This window comes from Topomyia yanbarensis, chromosome 2 (assembly GCF_030247195.1).
Source record: "Topomyia yanbarensis strain Yona2022 chromosome 2, ASM3024719v1, whole genome shotgun sequence".
Classification (NCBI taxonomy): Eukaryota; Metazoa; Arthropoda; class Insecta; order Diptera; family Culicidae; genus Topomyia; species Topomyia yanbarensis.
Window position 1 is genome coordinate 389,755,829 of NC_080671.1, and position 25,309 is coordinate 389,781,137.

General features: G+C 39.9%; 1 protein-coding gene across 5 annotated transcripts in view; it reads left to right on the forward strand.

The window, feature by feature from the left end:
- Window positions 1–1,267: 1,267 nt before the first annotated feature.
- LOC131684772 (uncharacterized) overlaps window positions 1,268–25,309 on the forward strand; it is a 736,395-nt gene continuing 712,353 nt past the window's right edge. For all 5 annotated transcript variants that reach the window (XM_058967908.1, XM_058967909.1, XM_058967910.1 and 2 more), the window contains exon 1: window positions 1,268–3,332. The gene's annotated coding sequence lies outside the window, so the exon portion shown is untranslated. The remainder of the gene's footprint in view (window positions 3,333–25,309) is intronic.

Genomic DNA, 25,309 nt, shown 5'->3' on the forward strand with positions numbered 1-25,309 from the left:
ATTATTTTAGAAAACACAAATAGTTTCATGAATACGAGGTTTATTATTCATAATTTCAGGAACTTGGTCACGGTTTTCGTAAATCGTTCAGTTCACGAAATCGTAACCTTTTGTTCACGAATTTATGAACGGATTTTTTTCTGTGTATGTAGCTCATCTGAGTTCGATTCCCAATCCCGCACATAGGGTTAGAGATTTCTCTAACACGAATAAGAGACAAATGATCGTAATGTTGAAACATCCACAATCTACAAAAAATGAGATGAACAAATAACATTTGTTACTAATAAGGTCGTATATATATTTCTTTATTATGAGTCTTCAGTTAAATAAAATGGGTGTTTTGTAAGAATTTTTGGGCCATATAAGTCTTGGACCAAATCCAGTCTACCCAATAACATTCGTCAAAGTGACATTAGGCAAAACGGCATTCGGCCAAACGGCATTCGGCCAAACGGTATTCGGCCAAGCGCCATTCGGTCAACCAGCATTCGGCCAAATGGCATTCGGTCAAACGAACTTTTCGGCCAGTTGACATTCAACCAAATGACCCATTCGACCAATTAGTTCTTTCGGTCATCTGGCAGCCGGCCAAATAGCGTTTGGTCAAAGAAGATTCGGTCAAATGGCTTTCGGCCAAATGACCTCCTGAACTTAAAAAATCCTCTTCCGTCGAATGATTTGAATTCCAGTGGCTGCTTCTACTAATAGTTTCAAGAGGTCCCGAATGTTTTTCAGACAGTCGTGAGAAAATGTGAGAATTGACATGCTTTCCTTTTCTTTTCTTGACTCGAGTTCGAGCCTGACCGAGACGATATTATTCAAAAATAGGATGATATGTTACATCATTGCATCATCAACTCCCTGTGCAATTCCAGCTGGCCTCGTCACTGTATCGGAAAATCATTTCGATTCCACTTCTATGAACCACTATGAACTATGCAACCAAGAAAATGTGTTTGTCCATCAATCACATCAACAAACAGTCAACAAGCACAACAAATAACTTAATCAGATCTATTGAACTTTTTAGCACACACGAAGTTCACATAATCATACAACCATCTGCTGGCAGCCCGGTTTCCTTTTCATCGAGTTTTTCCCACCCACCACGGCGATGCTCTCAAGCCCCATTCATGCCGGCGCGGCGAACAACCGAGCAGCCGCTGCCGATGAGGCTCTGCTCTGTTGCTGCATGCTGTTTTCATGTTGGCCGCACTAACTGGTTTTGCTGCTGCTGCAGCAACATTAGTCGTATTCCGGCATTTCTTACGGTCGGTCGAAACCATCTTTTCAGAGGCAGACGAGTCTCGTCGCTGCTTTCACGTGACTTCATCTTCGGCGTGCGGTACATTCGCGTAACTCTACGAACGGTATTTCCAAACAATCAGAACCAAAACATCACGATTCGTTCGGACTGGGATCGTTGCGAGTTGTCGGTGTACATAGGATACTAGTGTCTGTGGGGGAACTCTCGCCAGGAACAGCAGTACGGAGCGGTGCGCGTTGTAAATAAATAATTGCCATCGTGGATGAAGCAACTTGGTGAAGAAGAAAAAGGAGAAGAGATTTTTGCTACGAAGAAAAAAAAAAACATACACAGCGTAAAAGCGGGCCGTCCCCGTCGAGGAGATCCGGTCCGGTTCTGCTTGGTTCACAGTGAAACGTGTTTTTCCTGTCCTGAACATTGCAAACTCGCGTCCGCGTCCGTTGGAGTATCCCTGTTTCTCCGCGTGTCCCGTCCGCCCCCATACAAATACAGCATTCGGACTGATAACAGCGCTACGAACGGACCGACCTGTTACGCCAATTGCCGTCACTGCTGGAAGGTTGTACTGGCCTTCGGATGCTGGTCGCTTGGTGTCGTCGGTGTCTATAGTGGTAAAAGTTTCCAAGTGTCATCCCATCGGATAGCGGGAAACCGGACGGAGGCTGGCAGGTTGTCGGTGAAAAGTTTTCAAATGTTTTCATATCATTATACTCAATAGAAAGGGCTGTATTTGCAGCTAAGTTTGGAGTTTGATTCAGCTTTGAAAACAATAGAGCACAGGACAAAGTTTCAGATGTGATGATGGTTCATTACGGGAACTCAACAGTTGGTTGAGCAGTTGTCCGGCTGAACTGATGTGATAAGGTTCTGTCCGCTCTGGTGGACGTTGAGTTTGTGTCTACCATAGAGGACCGTATCGGAACGACGTTAACCACAACTTTGGAAATTTGGTATACTTGCGGTAAACGGACACCCTGTTTGTAACTTTCGTGCGTTAATTTACGTTCAAGTGCATTTAAATCCAGACCCTGGTACAAAGGTGCGCCACCATCATCCACACGAGAGATAACTGATTTATATCGGGAAGTGTCGAGTTTGCTTGTTCCGTCGAATTACGTGGGAAAGGTGATGATTATGTTTTGAATTTAGACGAACGGATGTACCGACCGAGTGCATAAAGCAAGAAGATAACCGTTCGTCTAGGAGTGTAGCAGCGAATATGAAATAGCCGAGATCGATCAAGTATCAAGTGCGTGTGATATTATTTTTTTTCAGTTATTCTCTCAGCCGAGCCAGACGTGATTTGGAAATATTTTTATTGCCGACATCAGCTGAAAAAAAAACAAACGCCAAGGTGCAGAAAAGAAGAAAAATCCTCGAATCAACGTGTAGAAATTTCGCTCTCGCCGATGTGATTTCGGTTTCTCTGTTTTCGGTCGGCCTTTCGCTTCCATCAAGTATCGCATTTTGTGTATGGGCGATTTTCGAGTTTCAGATATACGAGTGCAGAAATTGAATGTGTTTGAAGTGTTGTATTAATTTTTTTCTCTACCACCCCCGCTGCCCACCTGGTGGTTGCATTTTGGGCCTGGCTTCAGTTCTAATATGCGGCGTTGAGTTTGCAGTTTGCTGAACAAGCTGTGATCCGCTGCCACCGTCGCGTCGCCGCCGCAAACTTACCGCAAAAACCGGTTTGCGTCGTTCGACGAGTCAAAGTCGAAGCAGCAGAGCAAGTGAGGTGAAAGAAGGCAAGTAAATCGACGGGAAACGGGCTCGAACCTCTGTGTAGCCCCTTTCTGGAGAGCGTGCCCCGGTCAGTGCTGGTGAAGAAATAAAATTCAATAACGTGGAGAAAAAGTTGGAAAATAGCACGTTCCGCCGAACGGAACGACCCAAGCAGTGAACATAAATCTCGTAGGTGAGCCAGTCAGCCAGCCATAGAGACTGGTGAGCTGGCCTTTCTCTTCCTCGTTCAAGGCAGTCAGCAGTGGACCAATTTTTGCATACGACACTAGCCAAGCCGAAGACAACGACGAGAGGTCGTACGTGATTTCTGCAAAAGGTAGGTTTCGACCCTAAGCTGGCCCCACCCAGCCATTCCGGGGAGGACAATTATCGCATTACAATTTTAATTAGCCGAGCTTCCCAATACTGCACTGGATACGCGTTCCGGATGAACTCGTGTGCAGTTTTTAATGACCGATAATAAGTACGTGGTGCTCTGCTACTGGGTTTGCTGCGACCGACGATGGTCTCTTACAGTAAACACAAGCTGGCCGGTGTGCGCTTGGGCGTATTACCGTGAACTGTTCATGAGATTGGGTTGGAAAATTGCACTTGGTGACTTCCAGTGGCTTTGATTCACTTCGGTGGATATTAATTACAATAATGGGGCGCCATCGATTATGGTTGATTGATTTGTCGTGGATTAGAGGTAATCTCACCACTTGCAACATCCGATCCGCTTTGAGCGTTAACTTGATTTGCTACGAGTTGATACGTGTTTCGACCAGGGACGTAGCCATGGGGGATTTTGCGATTAACATTTTCTAGATTCAGGCAAGTTGTTATCGTAAAATGATGTCACTATTTTAGGAAATAAAATAAAATTATCATTAAAAGGGTCTCTAACACAAATTTGTATTGAAGTATTTACTGAAGGTTTCATATTTGATTTCCTAATATTTTTTCAATTATACCTAACAAGGCTCAATGCACGAGCTTAACAGAGTCGTGTGTCTTCTATTCATTTACATCAAACAAATACATGAGAGATTCGATTATCCGTTGACACAATTATCCGTGGGCTCGCATCCGTAGTTCAGCCAGGGCAATTGGCCTGGGACCCGGGTCAAATTTGGGGGCCCGCGTTTTTACCCGGAAGATGGTCGAACACGTCCGGTATTGATAAAAGAGCTATAAAAATAGCTATAGTAATTTATTTGTACCACAATATTCTTTTAAATGGTCGCAGTGAAAATCGAGGCTCTACAAAAAAAATATTTGTAATCATTCGCCTTATTAAATTGTTATATGCTAAAAGCGGAAAAAAATGAAAACTTTATTTGATAGTTGACATTTGTTAAAACAAACGATCTTAAGGGAGCTATCTGATTTATGTATAAGTTAAAAAACGAGCTTTATCGCTTCTTTGCTGGTGGTGCCGGTTGTTGGCTTGGAGATACTGGGCGTGATTGTTGTTGAGTGAATATTTGTTCCTATCAGATATTGGTTTTGTAGCCGTTTGTGATTTGGTTTTAGATAGCGGTGTACTGTTTACGGTTATAGTACAGATATACCTCAATAGTACGTACATTTTGCCTCGATAGTACGTACACCTGCAATCATTTTTTCCTTTGATTTTATGGAAGTTCTATGGGTTTCTTTTTACCAAACTCGGGAAATTCTGCGAACTGAACATTTAGAAATATTATTACAGTTTCAGTAGATTTTGTAAACGGCTATCGGAGATTCAGTCAAGCTGCTTCAAGAAAATGTTACGATATTAAGTAAAATCTTAAGAAGCTCTGGGAAGTTCGCGAAGTTGTAAGAATATTCTTAGGATTTATGAAAAATCTTTTAAACATCAGGGGGCGGCTGCAAATGTTATAAAATTCCATCAAACTTAAAAAATTGCCAAGTGCATTTCATGAAACTCACAATTAACTTCAACGAAGTATTTCGAGAAAAACTTACAAAATTAGAAAAGTAACGAATATCCAAAAGCCTCTTCAAATTCGAGACATTTTTCGAACATCAAAGAAGATTTTAGGCAATTTTGAAGGTTAATATCTAGAGCGGTGATAACATGATTTTTGATGGTCGATCTTCAATCATTAATCATTCTAGGCAGATTCAATGTTTAGAATGAAATGGATAATATTCGCAAGATTTGCGATTTTGATGGAGACTGGTAGTACTCATTAAACTAAAAAACGCACCTAAATGAGTGTTTTCTCAAAAACGTCAAAAACGGTGATTATTATATACCTTTTAGCTCATATGCCGACATAATTTTAATTTAAAATCATATCTCCTTTACAAATATATATTCAAATATCCGTTTTCGGGGTTTTTGAAGTTCATTAACGACCAAAAAGAAAAATAACCAATCGGAAATCCTGCATGTATCTGACAAGAATTGTTATTGCTCCCACAAAACGGGAGCTACTGCTTTTTTAATCCACCAAATTTCTGCTCGGTCCCACAGTTGGATAAATTGTATTGTTATTATTACACGAGTAAAATATACAAAAAACTATTCCTTCTGCTTCAGGCAAATTTAAAAATTTAAAAAAATCTTCAGGGAATTTGTATGAATTTCAAGCAATTCTTACGAATTTGAGAGATTCAGGATAGAACTTTAAAGAAGTCCTACGAACATCAATAAAATCTTACAAAATTCCTAATAAATTTAGCGAAATGCTCAAGGCAATGCTACCAGTTTCAAAAGAACTTACGAGACCAAGAATTTTTTTTTAACCTCCTTTTTTAACCTTCATGGCTTATGGAAACCATAACATTAAAGATTACGTACCTTAAGATAGGACAATTTATCACTAATGGGGTGATAAATTTAGTGATTAATATTATTTTTGTGAAGTTTCAATCAATATTAAAACATAAAAAGTAATATTTTGAATTTTATTTTTGTGATTCGATAGTACGTACGTTTCGATAGTACGTACGCTAAACGAAGTGAAGGTGTACGTACTAACGAGGTATACCTGTAGATGGGCTTTTCTTAAATGCTTCTGCACAAAGTTTTCCGTGGTGCAGAATCTTTTTTCAGAATTTGCGCATAGGAATCTACCATCGGTGCATAACCAGTGTTGTCTGATGAAACGTCCCATTTTCGTTTGATCCGCATAAAACGGTTTTGAATAAAGAAGTTGGTTTGTACGGGAGCATTCTCACCACAAGAACAACGTTGGGGACATCCGGGAAAATTCAAAGTTTCAGCTGTTATAGAAGCCACTTCTCAGTATCTTGACATAAATGTGTTAATCTCGATGTCAACTTCTTCCGGATTGAGCGCAATCTGCACGTTTAGTAATTGTTTCATTTCCCGAGTAGATGGTTTTACAGGACATTTCCAAAAATCAATAGCAACACAATTCGTCTGCAGTCGTTTTTGCCGTGTATCTATAGCGGAAAGATTTTTAGTTTCTACTCTGAGCGAGATGAGAAGGTAGACTGACCTTAATTTTTACATTTTTGTATTTTTATAGCACGTTCAAAGAATTCTTCCCCTAAAAATGCATTGTGTTGAGATAGAACGGTGATTTTGGGCCTCGCCAAAGATGCGTGGATAAAGATAATTTTATAATTTGCGAAATAAAGAAAACAAATCGGTTCAGTTAATCCAACAGCAGTACTCAGTTTGCAACCACTGTACTCGCAGTTGTTTTATTTGCGTCTGATTACTGCGTTCTGTGTTTATATTATTGTCTTGTCCTAAATATTCTCACAGCATTCCAAAACCGGCTCCTAAGTTAGACATATAAAACTGCTCCACCGCTACCAACAAATAAATCAATCCGTGTGTCGCTTTGTTTACCTAGTAGAAGCAAAATATCGTGTTCCAACCAACTATGTGGAAAAAAATGAGTGACCATTACATGCAGTGTTGGCCTATTATGGTCAAACTGTATTCCTGTTTACTTTTCGAGACTTTTCTTAAGATCGATTGTTAAAAGTACAAATGGAGCTAAAGATGGCCAATGTTTACACCCTACAGTTGCACCATGTTAGAAATAGCGTGCTGATTATGTTGCAGACCTTAAATCTAGCAGAGGCGTTTGTTTCGCGAAACGAAATATATCCGCTCACTGTTAAAATAAAAATTCTAAATCCTCCCAGGGGTTGGAAGTATTATTCCTGCTATTGTAGCACCTGCAGAGCATCCTTCCGGGGGTGCAGAATGTTCTGTTTTAATTGTGCTGTGTCGTTACTCCTAACCTTACCACTTCCCCAATCCTTCCCATCAGGGAAATGATGAAAAGATGATTCGTTACGATTGATGTTCATTATTTAAAAACTGTAGTCACGATTTTCGTAATTTATATTCACCTTATCGTGATATTTTATTCTCGAGCTTCGTATCGGTTTTCTCTGGCTGAGTAGTGTGATTTATGTTCATGATTTCAGAATCTTGGTCGCGATTTTTACAATTTATGTGCACGTTATCATGATATTTTATTCTTAAGCTTTCCTTCCAATTTGAAAAGTGAAGTGATGTGACTCATGTTCATTATATCAGCAGTTTTATCATGATATTCACAATTTTTCTTCGGCTTATCGTGATATGCTACTTTTAATTACCATCAGGTTTTTTACACTGAGAAACGTGACAATATGAACTTGATCATAAAAGGGTTGCAACACGCGGTGTTTTGTTTTGTGAACTATATCACGAATACGATTGGTGGCTTCATAATACATGCAGGTCCCAATAGTTTTCTTATATCTGATACTCCCATCTATTATTAGTTGCTAGTAGCTGGACATAACTAGGAAATATTTCATGGAAAAAATCCAAAATTTTGTGAAATAGTTCGTGCAAATTTTATGATCATGTGCTGAGTTGCATGAAATTGCAAATGATTAGGGATATCTCCTAAACATCACAGGCACTCAAGATAGATCGTGAATCATCATCAATTCATGTATTCGTGAAACCTTTACGAATCCATGAAAAATATTTTATGATCATCATGACTATCATGAGCCCAAATGGTCAGACTTGAATATTCTACTAGGAATAATGAGCCAGTTCACGAATACATTAATAATATTTTATGGTATTGAGACCTGTTTTACGAGCACGAATAATCAGTCGTGAATATTATAGCAGGAACCATGAACCAGATTATTTTTCCATGACTAATATTTTATGGTTTTGTTGGTTGTAACTAACATACTAGGAATCGTAAACCAGTTCACAAATACATGAATAATATTTTATGATTTCGAGTACCATTAATCAAACGCGAATGGTCATGTACATGTATATTATTTCCTGAGTTTGTGAACTATTACACAAGCACGAATAGTGAGTTGTGACTATTATATTGGGAATCAAGAAGAAGGAATTCACGAATATATGATTTTTTTCATGATGTCATAAACTATTTGACGAGCATGAATGGATTGTGATTAATATGCGAGGAATCTTGAGCTACCCAGCCAGCCTTTTTGATGGTATATCCAATTTGCAACTGAATAATACTGGTGTAAATACCCCAAAAAAGTCGCACTAAATGCACAAAATCGGCGTATGCGTACCAAGCTGGAGGCGATATACGTACATAGCGATTGGAATTGACGATTCTTGACAAGAATATACACGTTAAGCGCGATAAGTTCCGCTATAAAAGTGGTTTTAGAGTATGTATTTACGATTGGATATGCGAAACAATCTCAGATTATAAAAGATATCCATAACTAGTATACGATTCCGGAACACTATATACGATTAACTCTGATTCGTCGGTAAAGAAGATGTTAAAAGCAGTAATTAGCCACATCAATCATCTCGAGCATAACAAAAATACGTAAAAAAGCGGACTCTGGGAAGAAAAAACAAACCGATGCCAAACCAATCCGTAGACCACCTTGGATATTAAGATCGGATTCGAACTTGCGACGTTTGGATTGTAGAGCAGAACTGATTACACGGAACTATTTTAATTTTTACAAGTATCGCAATATTTCGTAATCATATGATGTCATCAAGAAAAAAAACTCTATTCCGATAAACATTCGTCATATAAGCAGCAATCTCATTTCAAAGATATGAGATAAGTCGTAAGAAAATTCGCGAAATCGTTTGTCTTATATGTTGCGATATATTAAGTCGCATCTATCTTTATGAAGCCATTGTGATGTATATCGTAGTCGCAGATATGTTTAGCCTGCTTACTGACTATTTCCAAACATAGGAACGACCACAACGATTTTATTATGTTGTTAATCCGACATTGATCGAAGTAAAATACGATCAAATGCGAGCAAAAATACGATTTTTAATTATTTAAATATTTGTAGCTATATGAATATAAATTATCAGTGCTCTACGACCAACTCCGATCGAACACGATTTAACTAGAACATCAATACGATTTTGAATGAAAGGTCTAATTAAAATAATGTTTTAAGTAATATGCGATTACAAATCAATTTCTGTAGACTAAAATCGACTGTCATAACGATTTTGACTCTTTGTAGACATCTTTATGAGTCTTTTTCTACATTGTTATACGATCGATGGTTTGCTGAGTAGTTCACGAATACATGAATAATAATTTATGATTTTATGAACTATTTCACGAGCACGAATGGTGAGTTGTCACTAATTCGCTAGGAATCAAGAATGAGTTCACGATTATATGAATAATATTCATGATTTCATGAGCTATTTCACGAGCACGGACTTTCGTGACTATTATATTAAAAATCATGAACTTGTTCACAATAATTGAAAGGAGTTATGAATAATATCCCGAGTATCGTGAAATTCGTTCACGAGACAATGTTTTGATTTTGTGAATTAATTCGCAATAAAAAAAATCAGTTCTTGTTCACGATGTAATTAACAATAAATTAGTTCACGAGGTATAGTCGGACTCTGAATAATGCTGCTAAATCTATGAATAAAATCAAGAGTGAACCTTTGGTTTTGTGAATAATATTCGTGAAGTTCTGATATAGTTCACATTTTAAAAACCGATTTGGTAATGACATGGCGACAATCGTGTCTGAAGTTCACAAAACAAAAACAAATATCTCCACTAATAAAAGCATTATGCAGGTGTTACTGAAGGGAGATTGAACATAAATTTAAAACAAATGATTTTTGTTCATGGGCTTGATTTCGTTTCGTAAAACGTGAATGCTCGGAGCTTTATCCTCGATTTTAAGAACAATTTTTTCCTATGTAGATTGTCAATGTTTGAACTGATGATTATAGAAGTCCTCTTTAGTTAACCAGTAAAAGTAGTTTCAAAAATCAGCTTAGTGTTGACAATATTGCTGAACGACTGAAAAGTACAAAATTGGCCCTCTATTACAAGGTCCGGCACTCGAAGTGTAACCAATTAAAAGGGCCATACCGAATTGGTTTGGAACATAAATTTTCTTTATTCAAAAAGCAAAATATGTGAAAATAATCCACAATTCAGAATCGATTCACTTTTGCTCGATATGACTACCTTTTACCCTGAATATGGCCTTGTGACGGTCAAACACGAATCGCAAGCTGCCCGAATGGGACTTGGTCCACTCTCGGACAATGGCTTTCTTCAGCGTCTCAAGGCTGGCGATTTTTTTCTGCTTCGGACCTTGCTCATCAAAATGGCTCAGAGAGAATAATCCATTGGATTCGCGTCTGGTGAATATGAGAGCCATTGTGTGGTCGAAATGAAATACGGAACGTTGGTTTTCAGCCATTCTTGGTTCACTCGCACTTTGTGAGACGGTCCCAAGTCTTGTCGAAACGTCCGTGGTCTGCGACCGTATTGTTTGGCTACCTGCGGCTTCAAAGTAGTATGCGCAGTACTTTCCCGATAATATGTCGCATTTCATTTGATGCCACGCTCAGTGAAAACGATTGGAGAGCGCCCATCTGCCGTTACAGTGGACCAAACCATTATTTACGGCGGGTGCTGCCTCCTGATGACCAACCGATGACTCTAATTCTCATATGAATGGTGGGTCCAGTAAACCCTATCATTTTGAGAGTTTACGAATTGCTCAATTCGAAAAAAACTTCGTCGGAAGAAACCATGGTCGGAATTTGACTACTTACGGCCAAGCGAGCCACTACTTCGCTCTCTCAATCTCAAGTCTAACTTGTTGCTGCTTCGGTGTGAAAGACCGGATCTTTTGGAACTTATAAGGCATGACCTTGAGCTCATTTTTCAATATGCATCGGGTGCTGCAGTCGGATATTTTTGGTTCTTCTGACATTTGATTAGCACTTCGTCGTGGATTTCGCTCAAGTCGCTGCCTTACTACCGAACCATCTCATGTGACGTTGCAGTCGTTTGATGACCAGCAACATGGCGTTTTGCGATGCTGCCAGTATTATTACAACAAATTATGGTGCTATAAACAAAAACTTTATTCACATACAGGTAGGGTAAATGTACTATAATTCGCCCCCCTAAAGCATTTGTTTGCGGAAAAACTTTGAATTTCAACAATTTTGAATTGCTCTAACTAATTTTATTTTATCATTCTCATCACGTATCATATAATATCCAATAATACTGAATAAAAGTGATTTAAAACAATAAATTAACGAAAAAATAACATAATTCTAAATCAAGACGTGTTTCAATTTTCGTCCTCCTAAATTTAATCTTCGCCACCCTCTTGCTCTATTCTTTCGCCCCCGTGCGCCCACGCACAATTTCACGACTTTTATCATGCTACAATATCACAGAATTGGTAATCGAGAAAAGATTAGACAAATCCTGATTATATTTTCAAAAACTAACTATTAAACAAATAATACGTTAACTTACAAGCTCTTGTATTTATAGTCTTGTTATGTTGTGTTGCGAAACGAGCGAGAAGCACTCCAAGTCCGTTCGTTCGCGAGCGTGTACGAATAGCATGCCTAGCGCTCTTTATCGTTCGCGCCCGGGTTAAGTAAAATCTCGAGCGGGAATGCTCGCGAAAACCCAAGCTTTCATCTAGTATGTAAGGCATATCCAGGAAGCTTTTCTTGCAAAGTCTCGTGTGCTTTGTTATCTCGCAAGCGAGAAATGCGTTGAAGAGCACACGCGAGTGTGGATGCACGAAGAGCATGGACTACTAATGGCGTTTTCGTTTTTTCTTGGTGCTACAATGGTGTAGTGCAAAGAAAGAGATAGACTGATTACACCCAAGTTTGAATGAGTGTAGCACCGACTACACCGGTGTAGTGCACTGTCAAAAACGAATATGCATAAGAGTGTTCTCGATATTTCGCGCGAACAAGGAAGGCGATGTACGTGCCAACGAACGAGAATAGCAACGTGCAAAAACGAACAAACCATTCGTTAACTAAATGGCACTACTAGAAAAATACTCTAAATGCTAGAAAAATCAAGACACCCCAAGGCTACATTTTCGTATTTGCACAGGATTAAAAATTTATTTGCTTCCGGTTTTGCAGCAGATGCAATGGATACATAAATTAATATGTCAAGCATATGTTTTAAAAATCATTTTGGAATTATCAACTGATATTCTTTATGTAAATGATGAATGAAACAGATATATTTTTGGTAGTTGACTTGGAGCAACAATTTCAATTTCGTTCAAATATTTCGAATATGCCCAAAATGACTACAGATGCTGACTTAAATTAAAAGGATATATGTGTACATCCAAAAATCGAAACAATAACTATTCTTTTATCTTTCTTATCATTATACGCCAAAATACTCCATGTGCAATGGAATTCCCAATACACATGAGACAATTATACGTAGAGCGGCAGTATAAAGTTCTTAAGAATGTTTGCCCAAATTATTATAAATATCCAAGCAGTAGAACCAACATTATAGCGTATTCACTCTTTGCTGTGACTACGACTGCCGAAAATGTTTTCAACCGATGTCAAATTTCTTTTTTTAATTGTTTATAATTTAACTGTTGTGTCCTTGAATGATTCCATTTTTTCGTCAAAGTTTTCATATCAATGTTATGAATTTCTTAAAAAAAATTCTCAGTGATAATAGAAAAATAGTGGATATTTTGGAAAAATCGTACCCGTTCGCAAAAATAAAAAAATTACAATGTATAGTTCAAGGACACCATGATTATTTTTGTTTTTATGTTTTCAATTGAGCTGTTATACAGCAATCGTAGTCACGGTAAATCTATTAGAGAAAAACGCGCTTTTGTGGAAATGGTTATAACTTCGACAATTAGGGTGGATGTAAGGAAAACTTCTGCTAAAAATCGATGAATAGACCTATGGGCAATGTTAATGCATTAAACGAAAGCTTTCAATCCCTACTTCATAGGAAAAATATAAAGATGTACTAATAGTGGTGCAATCGCTAATTTCTGGTCCAATTTTTGCAAATCCCATTGATTTCTTATGGGACTGGCAACTATAGGTACACTATATCAACTATAGGTGCAGGGTAGCACCTATTTAAAATTCAAAGAACATAATTTTTTTCAACAGTTTTCTGAGCAAATTTCAAGGATAACAGTTTTATTGTTGCATAATTTTAGTGCGATGAATCGATAAAAAAATATTTGTTGATGGTTGGTACCTTAGCTAGGCGTATAACCCACTACTGAAACTATTGGTACACCTCAACTATAGGAGCATCCACCCTATTAATATTTAATCATGTTCACAAGTGGGTTTTGCAAATTAGACATTGTACTACGCTAAACGTATAATAAGTATTTGATATAAATATGGCTATATACCTTCATAAAATTTCAATTTTTTTCCCTTTTGTCCTGCACCTCAATATATAAAACCCCTTAATCACAGACAGAAACTCCGTTGTATATGTTTTCAATAAGGCTTTCCAAACGAATTAATTTTTGGCTTTTTTCTCTTTAAACTATTAAAAAATGTATGGAGAGGTTGTATTTTGATAGGTTTTGTCTTCCTTACAGAGAGAGCCTAGAAACCTGCTCGGTGCTGTTTAGAATCGCATTCGTAAAACACCAAACATTACGTTTGTAAAAGGTTTTCTAATTATTATTGATATAATTTAATTGAATTGTTAATAACATATTTTAGAAATCAAAAATAACTGCGCTGGATTCAAAGATAGATTGCAGAATCTGATTATCTTCACTGCAACTGAATAGGTAGAGAGCAGTCTTGGGGCGCTCTTATTTTTCCAGTATATAAAAAAGGTACTTTCGTTTAGTTACCAAGTAGTTTATCCGTTTTTACTTGGTTTAGAGATGTTGACCTTAGAAATAGTGAATAGCTCTGTAAATTGCGAAAAGTGAAGCGAAAACAGGTTATGGTATTTTAGAAAATTGTCTATTTTAGCCGTCTATATTACTTTCTAGAACATCAGAAATCGCTTGAAGCTCCATAATCGAAGTTATGATAAAAAAAAAACTGTTTTTGAGGGACCTTTCACAAACAACGCCCTGTATCTCGAAAACCAAGAGTTTCCGAAAGAAATCTTCTTGGTAAGTTTTTGTACAACTTAATTGAAGTGAGTGTTTTTCTATCTGAATTGTTGAAGAAAATAAATTTCGTAACTCACTATTAGTCAACGATCCGATATGATTGAAAGAAAGAGCGTTTTATTTCAAGAAATTGCCTTAAAGACATCACTTAGCTAAAATCAATAGTCTACTTTGGGACCACTGTGGAACGGGGCGAAGATAAAAACCCATACGAAGAAAAGAACGCTATATGGGATTTCGCCAGGGGCGAAGATTAGAATTGAGTTTCATCTTGCGTTAATTTTCGCCACGTTTTAAAATTGTTCAAACTTAATTGAATAAAGGTAATAATCGCGGATGTGCGTTGACATGTATTCCTGCAATGCTGAAAAACATTACTATTGAATATTCTAACGCTTACTCACAACATTTATATAACTTTCCCCGCGATAAAAAATTGTCACCATTTTTAGTTTTCAGGAAAATAAGTGCTCTACAGGTACTACTTTATTTACGATTAAAACTACGTTATGAAATATTTTTGTTTAAAATAGGGCAGTTTTCACATTTTATTCGACTTGGTTTGTTTTTCAATAATAGTCGCAAGCGGAGGTCCAGATCGTAAAGCAGATAGAATTATTTGTAATTGTTTTGCAAGGGGGGCGAAAATTAGGGAGGGGGCGAAGAATGATACTTCTACCCTATTTGAGCTCACGAACAATCGCTGGTTGTGGTTTTCCCGTTGAGTATAAAGCAATCACTCTATAACGTTTGAGTTCCATCGCTAATCATTTTTTTGTCTGCACCTTTGGCAATATGCTTTTGTTCGCTTGCAAACAATAATCCGAACTGTCATTCAGCCATTTTATAGACAACTGATGCCAGTGCGACAGCTGCACGAACGGTCTGAAGTTAGTTACACTTCAAGTGCCGGACCATTGGCTTATTTGACGTCTAGAACACCAAAACAGTTGTAATGTGCATAGACAACATAAATATAACGCGATGTTTGCAATTTGCCATCTGATTTAACCTTATTTGGCTAAAATTCCACACGATTTAACCTCAATCTAGCACTAACACAACTGCACATGGATTAGTCAATGTATTGGCTAAGCCGTAAATCTGGAGACAACAAGCAACCATTGTTGCCAGATTATTTTTGCGTGATTTTTACAATTGCCGAAATTAATTGTACTTTAAAGATCGTTCCTAAACTAAAAATTCACAAAACTAGCACCATTTAAAAAAATCACTTTTATTCATGTCTCTCTTAACAATATACGTAGCTATATCGCCATTCAAGACTTTTATTCAATTTGCATAAATGTTCATTTGTTTGAAAAGTATGCAGAACAGATCTAGCAGCGCTGTTTTTCATCCTCTTTTGTAAACACACTTTTTCGAAGTTGACTCAATATTGAGATTAACACTGGATCAAATCAGCTTGAGATTGTCTTCTCTTCTCTTCTCTTAGGCTACTCGTATGTCTACCTATGTATGAGTTCGTATGAGTGTCTGTGACATTTGGGCCAGAGAATGGATACAGAACTGGTTTATATGATGAATAGTAGGTAATTTATTGCACCGCGAGCAATTTTTGCTTCCTAGTATTCGCCGGTCACTTTTTTTCGGTGTTCAATTCAAGCATTCGACTCGATTCATTTGGAAAGATCGGATTAAGTAAATGAAGGAGCGGTTCTCATTCATATGACAAAAAAGTTGGAAATTTTTGTGAGCCAATGAAAAATCAGAAGGAAACATTTTTAGGATTCAAAAAGCTTATATTTTCGACTTCATTTACAATTTTTTTCAAGACGAAAAAAATCAAAATGGCGCCCGTGGTGACATTCTAAGGTTAGGTGTGCGTGTAGTTCCAAAACTGCGTTCAGCCAGCTGCCTTGATCTGAAACACAAAACCAATAATAAGGCTCTAAAGTAAACTAAATTTATCGATGGAATGATCTAAGAACAGGTAACAAACTTAAAATTTATCGTAATGGTGAGATCTCAAACTTTGAGATCGATTTTAACCCTTTTTTCTACTTTACAGCTTCACTGAAAATAGTGGATACAAAGAATTTGTAGATTTTGTACGTTATTCCTCCAATGAAAAAAAAAATTATTCGAGAAGTCAAAAGATGAAGTCTTTAAATTGAACCGTTTAAAAATGTACGTCATATTTCTATTCTATTCTGTTCTATTCTAACCCATACACAGCCAGTATTGAAAAGCATCCTGGAAAACACTACAGTTATTCTATAGGGAAGATGACCCAATAGTGGATGAACTATGCCAACGCCTATGTAATTTTAAAAGAGAACTAACTCAAATTTACTTATATATGCTCTGTATTTGTATATATGTTAAAGAGTTTTCAATTCTACAGCTAAAAAAATCCATACATGTAAGTTAAACCTCTATTTTATGCAAAATATTAAGAAAAGGAAACGCTGTGTAAGACCCAATAGTTGTGATAGTGTACCTTTTCATATTTCAATCCATGAAATTCCAGTGTTCTTCTCCAAGCTGGGGATTGGTATTTAGTGACATCTTAGAACGTCCCTAAGCTTAGCTTTTTGGGGAATAAAATTGATGATGCGGAAAACGGGGGCCTGAGGAAAGACTTCTAGATTTTTTTACCCCGTAACAGACCGACAAGGGTACCCGGGTACCTACAAAACTGAAATGCTCATAACTAAGACATTTTCTAACCGATTTTGACTCTTTTAGATGTTTTGGATTCAGGAACCCATCTACTTTTAGACTCTGTGAAATTGAATCGAATAAATTGATCTGGTTGCCGGGATGTCGGATTTTTCGGAGGAATGTTCCAGTATTGAAATATCATTTGTGAATTTCAATGGAATACTGGCAGTATGGATATCAAAATCCATGAAAGTGCCTCAGAGGACCGCATCTTAGGGTCCTGAAATCATTTGGTGATTTGACCCCGAAACGGACAATCCCGAGTAGGTTCCCATGGGGCCGTAGGTGGCCGCTCCGAGGTCAAAGTATCAAAGCATATTTTCATATGTTGCAAATATTAAAACTGTTCAGAGATGGGTTTAAAGATGTTTCAAAATGAAACGGCAATTAAATTATTCAATTAATGTATAATTTGATTACCGAATCATTTCGAATCTTAAAGGAGGAAGAAACGAGAACAACCGTACAAACCGTTTTCGTATGAAGAGGATCCCGGATAGAATTTTACAATAGCATTTGCACTACAAATAACCATAAAACAATAAATATTATAGTTATTACTGTTTCAACATTGTTCCATGCCAAGTTCTCACAGTAGATTTACAATAAAATTTCATGTAACAATAAATTTCACTGTTCAGCAAAAAACTGATACAGTGCAATCACATTAAATTTTACTGTTTTCGAGAAAAAAATGTATGGAGATTGATTTTTTAAATGTTATGATACATAACCACCCCCCTTTTTCACTGTAAAAGTCTATTTTACATTGAAATTTACTGTAAAAACGTTTAAGTGTATTGTTTTTGTATTGTAGCATAACACTAAAACTTACTGTAAATTATTGTAAAATTACTGTACTGTCACAGTGAAAATCATGGTTTTGTTACTGTACATTTCTATTCGGGATATGATACATCGTTGGGAGTGACTCTGTTAAGAAGGTTAATGTCACTCCTTTGGTCCTTTGGGATGGGACAGAGGTATTTACGTCTTGCCCTGGCTAATAAGCCTAGAATAAAGCGCCTTTACTCGCTCATTACTCTTTTATCTTAAAATTTTCGACAAACATATGATTCGGTTTATGATTAGGGCGCAACTGTCAAAATTCACTTTGGAGGACAATTCTGACGAACCGCTTTTCGCTCAATACAATCGTTGACAGCAATCAAAAGAGAAAAGTTTTCTCTTTCGTTGACTGCTATGCATCGTGCTTTGGTAATAACAGTTCCTTCAGAACTTCCCCTGAAAGTGAATTCCGACATCCGGTCTTTCAGCCTCAATCAGATATTTGTTAAAAATTGAGCTATTAAATTATTATTTGTATATTATTAATAAAACAAGAAAAGACACTTCCTTTGGTATTCCAAGATGGAGATCCTGATGCTCTACACTATGAGAAACGTCATCAAAATGCACAATGTTATCCACACAATTTTCTTACTAATAAAACAATAATAAAGCGGCTTTCAATTTCGCTGGGCCATAGACAGAGCTGTAGCGTCCGGTTGGCCAGGTTGGCCCCCGCCAAGGGCGCCAGTCTCAGAGGAGCGCTGAAATCACGACCGGTATTTAATACAATACATGTAGGGAAAATTGCAGACGTTCGCCTACAATTTTTTTTTGTCAACATTAATATTTGTGGCACATATATGTAACACAATCATTAAAGAGGCCAGGCCAACTGTGCAGTGTACAAAATGAAGATGATTCAAAATTATACGGCAATCAAATTACTCATCTAATGAAGAATTCAATCAACGAATTATTTTGAACCTTGAATAAGGAAGAAACGTGGACAACCGTACCGGTCGTATCAATTTGATGGAGGTTTGATTAATCACTGGGAGTGACTTGGCTGAGAGGGTTAATGTCACTCCTTTGGTCCTCAGTTCCTGGGATGGGACAGAGGTATTTAGCCCTGCCCTGGCTAACGGGCCTAGGTTACAGCTTCTTTACTCGCTCTCTGTAAAAAGAAATAAATTTCAAGAAGAAAAGTAAACTTTTGGTATATGATGTTCAACGTTATTTTATTGATCCTCTTGCGATGGATCACAGAAATTGAGAAAACCAGGGAAATAAACTGTTCATAAACTTACCAATCACACACTTTTAATGTCAATAATGTCCAGTCCTTTTACTCTATTGAATGTGATGTAATTTAATATATTAGTACCGTGCAGTGCATTCACCGATCATTTTGACGCAAAAATCATTTTATCTCGAATGTTGAATGGAATTTAGAAATTGCAATTAAAGCGGAACATGGTAGCAGTATGCACAATATCAACACAATATACATTTTCGATATGCATATTTCGCCTAAAAATAGTTTTTTTTTTTCTTATTTCGCTTGAAAATGGTTTTTATATGCTGTACCCAATCCAACGCCATTTTTGTGCTGGAAATTTTGTTGTTTAAAGGTAACCATTCAAAGAACTAAAACGGTATAAGAATAATGAATAAAACGTGCAAGAAATGTTTTGACCTATTTTTTGGCTACTAAAAAAAATCCGCAAATTCTTATGAAAATTTGCGTATTTTTTCTTAGAAGTTGATTAAATATTTTAGTTGAAAACGAAGATAGAGTTGAAATATCTATTATTATTATTTTTTAATTAACGTTGGAAGTGAAAATTGTTGTTAGTTGATCGGTAGATGGGCCTTGTACGGTATAATATTTTCAAATATATTTTGCTATTTCGGGAACATCAAACAACAATAACAACTATAAACACAAATATTCATCGTAAAATAAAATATTTGTACCAGTCTTATACTTGAAACCATCCGAACCTCACGGTATTAATAAAATGCATTCTGGCCATTTAGATGAAAATTAATCTGACGTTTTCAAGAGATTCACCATCATTAGTGTTTCCTGGGCGTCCCCGGTATATGCGATGCTGGCATTTAAACATTCATTTTCAAAGCAGAATGTCAATATTTTGTAACAATTATATGGAATTATGATTTTTGGACATTGCTCATAACGAAACTGAAGTCAGTTTTCCGAAATTTGAAATGGCTGATCCAACGTGGCGGATTTCAGCCAAAATGGAGAAAAAAAAGGTTTTGTGATTTATAAACACGAACTTGAGTTAGAATGTATCAACATCAAAAAAATAAAAGTGGCGATTTCAATATTATGGACTAAAAAGTGACTTAAATAATTACTTGTGTTACAAATGAAATATGGAGGAATTTTAGCTCGCTAAAATTCATCCTTTGTGATCTTGACTCATTAAAATTCTTATGCTTAGACCACGCTGTGTGCTAATGACCAGTACCGTCTTTACGCATGGGCACACTGGGCCAGGGCCAGGGGCCCCGGAATTTTGGGGGCCCCCAACAAGGATGAATACAAATAATTCTAAAGGCTATGTTCCAAAAAATAGTCGCACTCAATTGTTTATAATTCTCTGCTGTGTGGGTAATAATTAATCAGTAGCAGCTAAGAATCGAACATTGCACCTTTTCCCATGCGATTAATCAAGCAGGTAATCACGTGGAAATATGGTAGCCGCAGAAAACGAAATATTGACCAGGATTGTATGAACAAATTTGTCAATTAAACATTCCGATCCAAGTTTATTTTGATCAAAAACAATGAAATGTTTTGTACAAATCTTATACAAAGCTCAAAAGGCCTTAAACAGAAGCGGCAAATAAAACATGTTGGCGAAACTTGTACAAAGAGCTATACAGAAAGTGGAAGAAGATGATGTCGAAATTCGCTATAAAATTCTTGTTTTGCAAACGATTCGCGGATGTGGCAAACATTCAGTTCTTCACGATGTCTGGGACCGGGAACGGGAAAATATACATGGAAGACTTCAAAAGTGACTTCTGGATTTCTTGAAGTCTCGCGAAGACTCGATACTTTCTCGGCCGTATTTGGCATCTTTTACTATGCCTTCTTAGACTGGTACAGAAACAATGATGTAATCAAAACATGAGCGACATCTGTCTTAAAATGGTTAATAATATTATTTTCTATTACACTCTGTCCTACAAACAAAAGCTATCATGAAGGCGTAAATCTCAAAAAAGTTTAAAATTGCCATTATGAAAGTGTGATTCAAATAGTCTACACCAATAAACCTTAACTCCGCTAGCGAATGACGGATCTCAATAGTGGCATGTCTGTTATAATATACGTACATGGAACTATTGAGAACCAGAGCTACAGGTCCAAAGCCCTGGTAAAGGAGGATGGTTGTGATGATCTGGGCCGAGGTCACCACGTAAAGCAAGGTAGGTCATAACCCCAATTCCAAGGCGTGACCCGTGCCGAGGGATGAGTGATCGAAGGGGTGAAAAAGATGCTCGATCGTTAACGGAGCCTGTGGGGTACCTGGGCAACCCCCACAGTAAGCGTCCCTTACCACGTTAATGCGGAGCTCTGGCGTGGCGGACATCTATTCTCGCGCTACTCGTGGGATTTAACATGGAGTCAACAAAAAATAAAAATAAACAGTCGGAGGTGCCAAACCCCTTCGCTAGAGGTGGTTTGGCGAGGTCTCCACCCGTGGGGAGAGTAGTGGAGCGATGAGTGCTACATCTGAAAGCACCAGTGACCCCCCAGCAGCGGTAGGAAATAGCCCTACCAACGCACCGGACGGGCCATTATCGGCGATGCGCAAAGTGGTGGAGCAGCTCGATGCAATAATCGAGTACACTAGCGCAAAGCAAAACATAAGCAAGGAGTTAAAACAGAGTCTCCTGGAACTCTGAAAAACTGTTCGTGTCGCAAGACAGAAACAGCAGGCTTATGCCAAGAGGGTGGAATGTCGGGAGAAGTCCGACAGAGAAACCCAGACAGTGGCCTCCAAGAAGGAGGGAAAAGAGAAGGTCGATACGGGCACTCAGACAGTGCCCTTCACCTTCTATGGAGCAGCCACGTCGCTTGAAGCGGCGGCCGAGTTCCCCTCGAAGGGAAAAGGCAAGGGCAAGGGCAATCGCAAGACGGCGTCGAACGCGAAGCGCCCTAGGAAGTCGCCAGGCGAGGGTGCAAAAAGCGACACCACACGGCGTGCAACCGTTAAGGTCAAACGCCGTTTGGGCGAGGTAAGCGAGGGCGTGAGTGACCTCGCTGAGCAGAGTGTTGGTACCAGCAACCCGGCGCGACAGGGGCAGGGGGGCCCAAACCCCTGGACGCTGGTCACCAGGAAGAAGCCGGCACCGACACCGGAGGTACCGCGGCCCGCGAAGAAGGCCAAGGACAGAGGCGAGGCCTTGTGGTTGAAAACCGACAAGGACAAATATGCCGATGTCCTAAAGTCGATGAAGGCGGCCGAAAGCCTTTCGGCCCTTGGGCAAGATGTGCGTAGCGTGAGACGCACCAACACGGGAGAAATGCTTCTGGTGCTGAAGCGAAACGCACAATCTAGTGCGGTATACAAGGCCTTGGCCCAAGAGGTCCTTGGTGAGGGCGCCCAAGTCAGGTCGCTAGGGGCGGAAATGACTCTTCAGTGCAAGCATCTGTACGAGTTCACGACCGCAGAAGATGTCGTCGCAGCCGTTAAGGAACAATGCGGCGTCACAATCGAGCGGGCCTCTGTGCGATTTAGAGATGGACCCTCTGGCACTCAAGTAGCCTACCTCAGGCTACTGAAGGCGGATGCCAAAAAGGTAACCGAGAAAGGGAAGCTGAAGATCGGCTGGCCTGTATGCCCTATTAGTATACCCCAGTCGCCTTCAGTGGATAGGTGCTATCGGTGCCTTGAGTCCGGCCACAAAGCATACGAGTGCAAAGGCATAGATAGGAGCAAACTGTGTCGTCGCTGCGGCGGGGAGGGACATAAAGAGCGGGGGTGCACTAAGGCACACAAGTGCCTTATCTGCACCGCTAAGAAGCAAGCCCATAAACATGCTATGGGCAGTCGGTCTCGGAGTCGAGGGCAGATGTCGCCCTCTTATCAGACCCGTACCGCATCCCTGCCGGCAACGGCAATTGGGTGTCGGACGGGTCTGGAATGGTGGCAATCTGTACAACGGGACGGTTCCCGGTTCAAGAGGTAATACACCCCTTCGCCGAGGGTGTGGCGATTGCCAAGATCAATGGTGTGTTCTATTGCAGCTGCTACGCCCCACCAAGGTGGCCAATAGAACAGTTCGACCAAATGATCGACAGGCTCTCGTCGGACCTAGTGGGCCGGAAACCGGTAGTCATAGCGGGAGACTTTAACGCTTGGGCAGTGGAGTGGGGCAGCCGCTGTACAAATAGCAGGGGTCAAGCGCTAATGGAGGCGCTTGCGAAACTCGATACTGTGCTAGCTAATAATGGCTCCGCTAGTACATTCCGTAGAAACGGAGTGGAGGCGTGGATTGACCTAACATTTGCCAGCCCGAGTCTGGCTCCAGGCATGGAATGGAGGGTAGACGAAGGCTACACCCATAGCGATCATTTAGCAATCCGCTTTAAGATCAACTATGGTGTGCAACATCCGAGGGCGGGAGATCCCTGTCAGGTACGCGGTTGGAAGTCCAATCACTTCGACAGCGAAGCTTTCACCGCGGCCCTGGGACTGGAGGCCAACACCGACAGTCTAAGCGGGGATGCGCTGGTAGCTGTTCTATCACGCGCGTGCGACGCCACTATGCCGAGAAAAACACTGCCAAGAAACGGTAGATGCCCGGTATACTGGTGGAGTGCCGAGATTGCAGCTCTACGGTCAGCCTGCCTCAGAGCTAGACGTAGGATGCAAAGAGCTCTCACCGAGGATGCAAGAGAGAACCGCCGTGAAGTGTTTCGAGCTGCGAAATTGGCTCTCAACAAGGCCATTAAAAGCAGCAAGAGAGCGTGTTTCGACAACCTGTGTGAGAGTGCCAACGCGAATCCGTGGGGTGACGCCTACAGGATTGTGATGGCCAAGACCAAAGGGGGCTCCTCACCCCCAGAACGGTCTCCGGACCGGTTGGCAACGATTATCGAAGTACTCTTCCCGTCTCGAGCCACAAGCCCCTGGCCACCTGCACTACGAGACAGTGCGGGCACGGCCGAAATGGTGACTCCAGTGACGAATGAAGAACTACTCGCAGTGGCTAAATCCCTAGCAGTGAACAGAGCTCCAGGGCCGGATGGAGTTCCAAACAACGCACTTAAGGCAGCGATAATAGCGAACCCGAACATGTTCAGGCTAGCTATGCAGAGATGCCTTGACGAGTGCAGTTTCCCCGATAGATGGAAAAGGCAGAAATTGGTGCTGTTGCCGAAGCCCGGGAAGCCGCCAGGCGACCCATCAGCGTACAGACCAATCTGTCTGATCGACACGACTGGCAAACTGCTTGAGAGGATCATCATCAACAGGCTAACCCCGTACGCGGAAGGTACGGACGGTCTGTCAAGCAACCAGTTTGGCTTTCGGAAGGGTAAGTCCACAGTAGACGCTCTCAACTCAGTGATAAATACTGCCGAGATAGCGATCCAACGGAAAAGGCGAGGTATTCGATACTGTGCGTTAGTGACACTTGACGTGAAGAACGCATTCACCAGCGCAAGCTGGGATGCCATCGCGCTCTCGTTACACCGGCTTAGCCTACCGGTGGGTCTGTACCGGATCCTGGAAAGTTACTTCCAAAACCGCGTACTGCTATACGAGACCGATGCCGGTCAGAATTACCGCCGGACTCCCGCAGGGCTCGATCCTAGGCCCGGTGCTATGGAACCTCATGTATGACGGGGTTCTGAGACTGAAGTTCCCTCCTGGGGTCAAGATCGTCGGCTTTGCCGACGACGTAACCTTGGAGGTCAACGGGGAGTCAATTCCTGAGGTAGAACTAACCGCAGAACACGCGATTAGCACGGTGGAGGAATGGATGAGCGCGAAAGGCCTGGAGCTCGCTCATCATAAGACGGAGGTAGTTATCATCAACAACCACAAGTCGGCACAACATGCAGTTATCCATGTGGGAGAAGTCGCGATCACTTCACAGCGAAGTCTGAAGTCTCGGAGTCATTATAGACGACAAGCTGACCTTCGGCAGCCATGTCGACTATACATGCAGGAGAGCGTCGAATGCTGTTGCGGCTCTATCGAGAATGATGTCCAACAGCTCAAAGGTGTGCGCCAGTAGACGTAGGTTACTGGCAGGCGTTGCCGTATCTATCCTCAGGTACGGCGGCCCGTCATGGTCAAGAGCACTGAGGGTAACCAGTTACCTACAGAAACTGGAGAG